Below are 7,868 nucleotides of genomic sequence, written 5' to 3'. Positions count from 1 at the left end.
CCCAGATCCCGCCCTCGAGTTTGGGCCTGCATTTCCAGGAGCCAGAGGAAGCATTACCCAAGGACAGCCCGGCGTTCCCAGTGGCTGCTGCTGCCTTTCCGGTCTTGGGGGATGGTCAAGTGGCTCCCGGTCACCTGAGAGGGAAAGGACACACAATCCAGCTTCCCAGGCTCCCAGTGAGGTGGAAAGGGCCAAGCGGGGTCTAACGTGAGGTGAGGCAGCACCACCCTCCGCTGGCAACAAGCCGCCCCTGCTCTGCCCAGCAGCCCGAACCTTCTCTCTGGGCCTGCCTCCCCTGTTCCCCGGGGGCAGCCATTTCGCCACCGCGGTCCCCAAAGACTGTGGCTCTGGATTCGACCCTCCCAGAGCTGCAGCCACAGCCAGCACGTGGGAGAGCAATGTGGGCGAACAGGACTTAACAGAAAAGGCTGTTCCCCTGCAAGTCTACACCCGGAGGAGCTGTTTGGGGCACTGCCACCGATCACCCCGGCCGCACAAACCCCACACAGAGGATGATGTGGCTCAAGGCCAGCCCTGCCAGCACCCCATCTCCTGTGGGAGAAGCTGCCTGGGAGCAAGGCTGTGCCCCCAGCAGAGACAGAGCCAGAGGTTTCTGTCCTCAACCCCTCTCCCCTCCCCTCATATCAAACCCACGACACTCACCTGAGGGGACAGGCCCCCTGGGCATGACTTCTCCTGGGTTCAGGGCCAAGGGCTCTGAGTTTCCTGGATCTTGGGGGCCTCTGGTGTTGAGGTCGCCACTGCTGGCTTTTCCACGATGCATGCGTGGAAAAGATGTGCCTGGCCTGTAAGCTGGCAGCTGAAACAAGAATTTCTCACCGATTTGGACTAAGGATGTGTGTGTGTGTGGGGGGTGTGTGGGGTGTGTGTGGGGTGTGTGTGTGTGTGTGTGTATGTGTGTGTGTGTGTGTGTGTGTGTGAGAGAGAGAGAGAGAGAGAGAGAGAGAGAGAGAGAGAGAGAGAGAGAGAGAGAGAGAGAGAGAGAGAGAGAGAGAGAGAGAGAGGGAGGGAGAGAGAGTTGTGTGATTCGGGGCCGGGGTGAGGCAGGGAATTGGGAAGGGAATTGAAAGGCTGATCTCATTAGCACTTTCTCCCTCAGTCAGCCCCAGGCCAGCAGGCAGAGCTGATCTAGGGACAACAGTGGGGCACTGAGAAAGCCCAGGTCCCCTGCAAGGAAGGTCTGGGGAACAGCTAGGAAGTAGGAATCAGGAAGCTGGTGAGTCTAAATACTGAGGCTTTTGGGGGAAGCTTTTAAGGGATCCCCCGACCCAATTCAGCTACCAGCCCTCCCTTCCATCCCAGCCCCAGTCTCGCAGAGGAGGCTGGAAACAGGCCAAGGGTGGAGAACCGGGCCCAGCACACCCGAAGTGCTACCTTAATGTTTGTCCCTAGTAAAAGGAGCCCGACCTGGCATCCTAATGACCCAGTGACCGAGGGGCACCCAATGACGACCCCTGAGGGATGGACAGAGGCAGCATGGGTGAAGACGTGTGTCCTGGGGGCGGTTGGAGCGGGGGTGGGGGAAGAGTGGGGAGAGAGGAGGAGCATGGCCTACTCACTCGGCGCTTTGCGGCTGGGTCTCTATTTGGGTCCTTATCTTCTCCCGCCACCGCCTCAGACTCCCTTGCCCGCCTGGCCACGGATTTCTTCCCAGCGCCGGTGTGCTTGGACTGTTCGGTTCCCAAAGGGACCAAGGTATACCTCTTGGATCTCCCAAGCAGCAGAATACCAGAGATTGGGGGCAAGGTGGCCGGTTCCAGGGCAGTTGCCGAGATTCGCTCTCCCCCGGAAGGGAAGGTTGTCCCCAGGGCAAGTTTGGAGGCTCCCCTGAGGGATTTCTTCTCCTGGGCTCCCTTCTTCCTAGGAGTGACCCGCGGCAGGCCACCTGCAGCAGCAGCAGCAGCAGCAGCAGCTCCCGGGTAGCTGGGCCTGCTGCCCCCCTTCCCCCAGAGCACGCTCCGCATTTTCTTAGGGGAAGAGATGCCCTGCTCTCCCACGTCCTGCGTTTCCACAACCGAAGTGAGTCCTCGTGGAGCCGAGGACAGGGAAGAGCCTGGCACGTGAAGAAAATTCTCCCTGACTTGGAAATTCGAGTGTCTGGGAGTGTCCCGGGGATCCTCGGGTGTGCTGGGCTCGGCCTGGCCTCCTCCTCTGGGGTAAGTGCTCACCGTCATCAGCTGTGTCTCACTGAACTCATCTGAGGACTCGGGGTTGGACAGCAGCCAGGCCAGGCCTTCCTCGGGGAGCCGCTGGCGATCCGCAGCCACGTTCAACCTACGCTTAGGGCCTCTCTCAGGGTTCGCCCAGGCCCGGCCCGCTTCGGGCCCACCGAGGTGGAGAGGGCGGGCCGGAGCTGGCGGCGCTTCCCCACAGCTCTGGTCGGGCGCTCCTCGACCGCCGGGACCCGCCTCGAGGCCGGCCCACACGGCGGACACTTCGAAGGCGGCGCAGCTCGCCGGGGACGGGTGTCTGCGGACGCCCAGCACGTCGCACTTGGCCAGCTGCAGCAAGATGGCCGCCGCAGACTCCTCGTCCAGGAGGTCCCTCGTGTCGTCAGCCGGGGAGCCAGGTCGGCCTTCGGGGCCCCACGGCACCGGCCCTCCCGCTTCCAGCATCTCCCGCTCCGACTGGAAGCCCTCGGGGTCCGGGAAGCCGCCCCCGCCCTCGCCGCTCCGCGGCTCCCCGGGCTCGGGGCCTGGGTCGGGTCCCCATGGGACTGTGGGGCCGGCCGGGCCGACGCCGGCCCGCTCCCCGCCCTCTGGGCCGAAACCCGTTCCCCACACAGACACCTCATCGAGGGAGCTCATGTCGCGACCCTGGCGGCGCCGGAACCGGGGCGACGGTCGATGGCCCGAGTCGCGGTCGCGGGCGCGGTCACGGCGGGTGAGGCGGGCGGCGCTCAGAGGGCAGCGGCAGCCACCTCACGCGCCGCACGAGCTCGCCTCAAACGAGACGACGCGCGGCTTCCAGCGCGCCTCCCACGCCCGCGCCGCGGCCTCCTCATTGGTCCGGGCCCCGCCAACCAGCGGGCGCCTTGTTCGCCTGCCGCCTCGAGGCCTAACCAATGGGGTCGAGGGCCTCTGGTTTGCCCCCAAGCCTGTGGGCGGTCCGGCCAGTGGGCTGGCGAAGGGGATGGTGGGAGTGCCTCCCTCTGTCAAGCCTCTCGGCCCGCCTCCTCCTGTCCCGCCTCCCCTTTCCGGTTAGAGTCACAGCTGCTCTGAGCCTCCGTCTCCCATCTACACAGGGGGTCGGGGAGTTAGGGCGCTGGGCTCCACGGGTGGTGAGGATGAAACGTCAAGATGGAGGCGCTGGACGCCTAGCACGCGCCGAAAGCATTTGCCAGCCTCCCTTCCACCGCAAGCCTTACGACCCGACAGGAGAATGGGCACGGGAGTCCCGCAGTCAGTGATCAGGGGTCGGCCAGAGAGCAAAGGGATCGTATTTTCGTTCTGTAAGGTCTCTGTCTCAACTGCTCCATCAAATGTGGCTCAGCAAACGTTATTGGCAGGCGGGTTTGCCGGACAGACTGGGGTTGGCCTCGCTCCATCAGCCCTTCCCCCGCTCTGAGGCAAATTCAAAGAAGAGGAAATCGCAGTGGCCAGTTACACCCCAAGAGATGCTCCCCACCGCTGATCCTGGAGATGTGAGCTAAAACCACGAATCGGGTTTCACACACTAGGTTGACAACCTTCAAAGAGCTTAACCATTCCGAGGGTGGGAGAGGTTAGGAGCAAACCCCTGTGGCGGTGGTGCAAGAGATCCATTTGGGAGGTAATCTGGCAGAATCCATTGAAAGCAACTTAGTGCCAGCACGGACTCTGTGCCTGGCACTCTTCTAAGCGCTGGGCATAAATAGTAATGCATCCGCGTGACACGCCTAGAACTATAGTACCAACTATTACTGGCCTCTTACCGGTGAGGAAACAGGCACTGAGAGGTTCAGCCACTGGCCCAAGGTCATTCGGCTCGTGGGGATCAGCGGCAGGATTGAAACCAATCAATCTGACTCCAGAGTCCTTGCTTTGAGCCCAAGATCTTAAAACTGGAAGGAAAAATAAAAGCTATTTCCTCTATGTTCCGGCAAGTCCGCTGCCTGGTACTTCTTCCGGAGACACGCTGGTACCTGTAGTGTACAAGAACACAGGCACAAGGGTGTTGGTGATGGGAAAAACTGGGAACACTCCAAATTCCCATCAGTAAGGAAATGGATGAATGCAACGTGGCTTAGCATCCAGTAGCATAAAGCGTGGCAGTCCAAAGGAATGCATCAGGCCATTCTCACAGCCTTCGAAAGCATCCGCCTGACTTCAAACTGTAAGTTGCAGAACGATGGCTTTGGATTCACATTTGTAAATTAAAGCACTTGCGTGCGTGGGCACACACACACACACCAGTCAATCCTATGTAATATATGAGAATTCATTCAAGTATATGTACAAGTATGTTTTAAAGTTTTGAAGGACGCACAACCAAGGCCTACCAGTTGTGATGGCGGTGGGTGTGGATAGCCAGGTGTCTCTCAATTTTTCTTGGAACTGTCAGTTCTCAGCTTCCCTGAGCTGAGCAGTACTGATGTCTGGGGAGTGGTCCCTCTCTTGGTTTCTATATGGCCCATGGATGTTAGAATTTCCCTTGTCTGCCACCCAACTCCTACTCTGACACCCCTCCATTCCTCCCATACCTTCCTTCTGCTCTTTCCCTTTCATACTCCTCTGCCTTCAGTCACCTCTCTCTCCTGCATCCTGCTCTGGCTGACCTCCTGGAGAGTCCTGGGATGTCTGAACCCCTCTTGTCTGTGGAACTCAAAGGCCCAGTTTTCTGGGTCTGCACCTGAGAAGCTGGCCATGCTGGAGAAGTTACAGAGCAGGGGAGATTGGGTGCACTGTAAATCTGCAATCCTCCTCCTCGAGCCTGCCCCCGATGGTGCCTGCCTGTTTGTGGATACCGCCCTCTTCCACTTCTCCCAGTGACTTTTTAAGTCATGGTGTGCTATTTCAAATATGTTAAAATGAATAAGGAAGGATATAGCAAAATCTCCTGCATCCACCAGCATCCTATGAAACATTACCGGTGGATCCAGTGGAAGCCTCCGTCTTCCCTCTCACCATTTCCACTCCCTTCCTCCCTCCCCCATAGAGAGACTCCCAGAACTTCTTCTCACCTTCTCCACTCTCTTCGTCCCTGTGGCTCTCCTACCTGCTCTTCCCCTGCATCCCATACGTCTCCAATGATGTCACTAATCTCTGCTTTACCCCCCTACACTCACCAGGATCCAATACTGGTTTTGACTTACTCTCTTGGCCTGGGGTGGGAGCCAGTGTCAGAGGTTCCTCTTGGCCTTCCCAAGGTGATAGCTCTTACTCCACAGACCAATGACCCAATGTGCAGGTCATTGCTCCAACTGCCAAGTGTATCACTTAGAATTATCAGCTTGGGGACTGGAGAAATGACCACTATGTTGGTCCAGGGACCCAGTCAGCTCACCGTGAACTGATATCTATCCCCAACTCCTTTTACTGCCAGAACCTCATAAGCCCCACTCTAACAGGGCCCCATCATGACACTTTGGGCTTCCGGGATCAATGTCAGCTCAGAACCTGTGGCCAGTAGTCCTAGACATGTCTGTGTCCAGTGCCAGTGTGCAGTCACCCAAGCATCAAAGAAAACTGCTATAAACATTTGCATACAGATTTTTTGCGAATGTAAGTTTTCATTTCTCTTGGGTAAATATCTAGGAGTTAACTTGCTGGATTGAATCGTTAGTGTAGTTTTAACTGTTTCCAGAGCGTCTGTACCATTTTTTGCATTCTCACCAACAATGCAGGGGAGTTCTAGCTGTTCCTCAGTCTCTCTAGCACTTGGTATTGTCTGTATTTTGTTTTTATTTCAGCCATGCTTATAGCTATGTTGTGGTATTTCATTGTGGCTTTAGTTATTTCCCTAATGACTAATGAGGTCAAACATCTTCTCAATAGCTTACTGGCCATCCAGTAAGCACAATGTCAGTTCGATTTTTTTTTTTTTTTGCTCATTATTTATTGGGTTGTTTGATTTCTTATTACTGAATATCGAATGTTCTTTATCTCTTTCGGATACAAGTTCTTTACCATGTGTGCTTTGCAAATATTGTTTCCCAGTCTGTGGCTTATGCTTTCAAAAACAAAGAAACAGACAACACAATTTAAAAATGGGCAAAGGAATTGATTAGATATTTCTCCAAAGAAGACACATAAATGGCCTACAGGTATATGAAAAATGCTCAACATCACTAGTCATCAGAGAAATGCAATTCAAAACCACAATGAGTTATCACCTCAAAACTGTTAAGATGGCCAGTATTAAAAAAAAAAAACAAAACAAAACTTAAAATAGCAAGTGTTGGCAAGGAAGTGAAGAAAATGAACCCCTTGTGCATTGCTGGGGGGAGTGTAAAATGGTGCACCCACCATGGAAAACAGTATGGAAGCTCCTAAAAAAATAAAAATAGAACTCCCATATGATCCAGCATTCCCACTTCCGTATATTTACATTTACATTACAAACTAATTGAAATCAGGATCTTGCATAGATTATTGCACTCCCATGTTCATTGCACCATTATTCACAATAGCCAAGAGATGAAAACAACCTAAATATCTGTCAACAGGTGAATGGATAAAAGGTAGTATATATAATGTATACATATAACAGAATATTATTCAGCCTTTAAAAAGAAGGAAATCTTGCTATATGCTGTAGTATGGATGAACTTTGAGGATATTATACTAAGTGAAGTAAGCCACTCACAAAGGACAAATACTGCATGTTTCCACTTATATGCGGTATCTAAAGTAGTCAAACTCTTAGAAGCAGGAAGTAGAATCCTGGTTGCCAAGGGCTTGGGGGAGGGGGAAATGGGGAGTTGTTGTTCAATGAGTATAGATTTGCAGTCATGCAAGATGAAGAATTCTGGAGATCTGATTACAACAATGTTCATATAGTTAACAACATTGTACACTAAAAAATTTGTTAATAAGGTCGGTTTCATATTATGTGTTTTGGCAATAAAAATAAGTTAAAAAATAAAATGCCTTATTCAGTGGCTTTTCATATATTCCCAGTTGTGCATCTATCACAATCAATTTTAGGATATTTTTGTTAGCCCAAGAAGATGCCCTGTATCCCTTAGCCATCACCCCCTACCCCCCAACCCACCCCAGCCCTATAGGCAAGTAATAAACTACTTTCTGTCTCTATGATTTGCCTAGTTAGGAAATTTTGTATAAATGGAATCACACAATATATAGTACGTTTTGTCTGGCTTCTTTCACTTAATATAATGTTTTTGAGGTTCACTCATGTTGTAGCATGTATCAGTACTTCAGTTATTTTTATTGCCAAATAATATTCCATGGTATGGCTATACCACATTTTATTTATACATTCTTCAGTTTATGGGCATTTGGGTTATGTTTAGTTTGGGAATATTATGGATAATATTCCCAAACTAAATGCTGTTACGAATATTCATATACATTTTGAGTTCATGAGTTTTTTTGTGAACATATGTTTTCAGTTCTCTTAGGTAGATCCCTAGGAATGGACATTCTGGATCATATGGTAACTCTATGTTTAACTTTTTAAGAAAATACCAGAATATTTTCCAAAGAGATTCAACTATTTTACATTATCACCAGAAGTGTATGAGGATTCAAATTTCTCCAAATCCAAATATTTGTTATTATCTGTATTTTGGATTATAGCCATCCTATTGTTTTTGCAACATGGTATCTCATTATGGTCTTGATTTATATTTCCCTACTGACTAGTGGTTCTGAACATCCTTTCATATGCTTATTAACCGCTTC

At 51.9% G+C, this 7,868-nt stretch overlaps 1 pseudogene across 1 annotated transcript; it reads right to left on the bottom strand.

The window, feature by feature from the left end:
* Window positions 1-11: 11 nt before the first annotated feature.
* Window positions 12-2,828, bottom strand: LOC309622009 (uncharacterized protein CXorf49 homolog pseudogene; annotated as a pseudogene). Its single transcript has 2 exons — window positions 664-2,828; window positions 12-134 (listed from the first exon to the last, which is right to left on the bottom strand). The product of its transcript is annotated as an uncharacterized protein CXorf49 homolog pseudogene (transcript).
* Window positions 2,829-7,868: the final 5,040 nt, after the last annotated feature.

The sequence above is a fragment of the Balaenoptera borealis genome (genome assembly GCF_965194805.1).
Source record: "Balaenoptera borealis genome assembly, contig: HAP1_SCAFFOLD_1368, whole genome shotgun sequence".
Classification (NCBI taxonomy): domain Eukaryota; kingdom Metazoa; phylum Chordata; class Mammalia; order Artiodactyla; family Balaenopteridae; genus Balaenoptera; species Balaenoptera borealis.
This window is presented reverse-complemented; position numbering and strand designations above follow the sequence as displayed.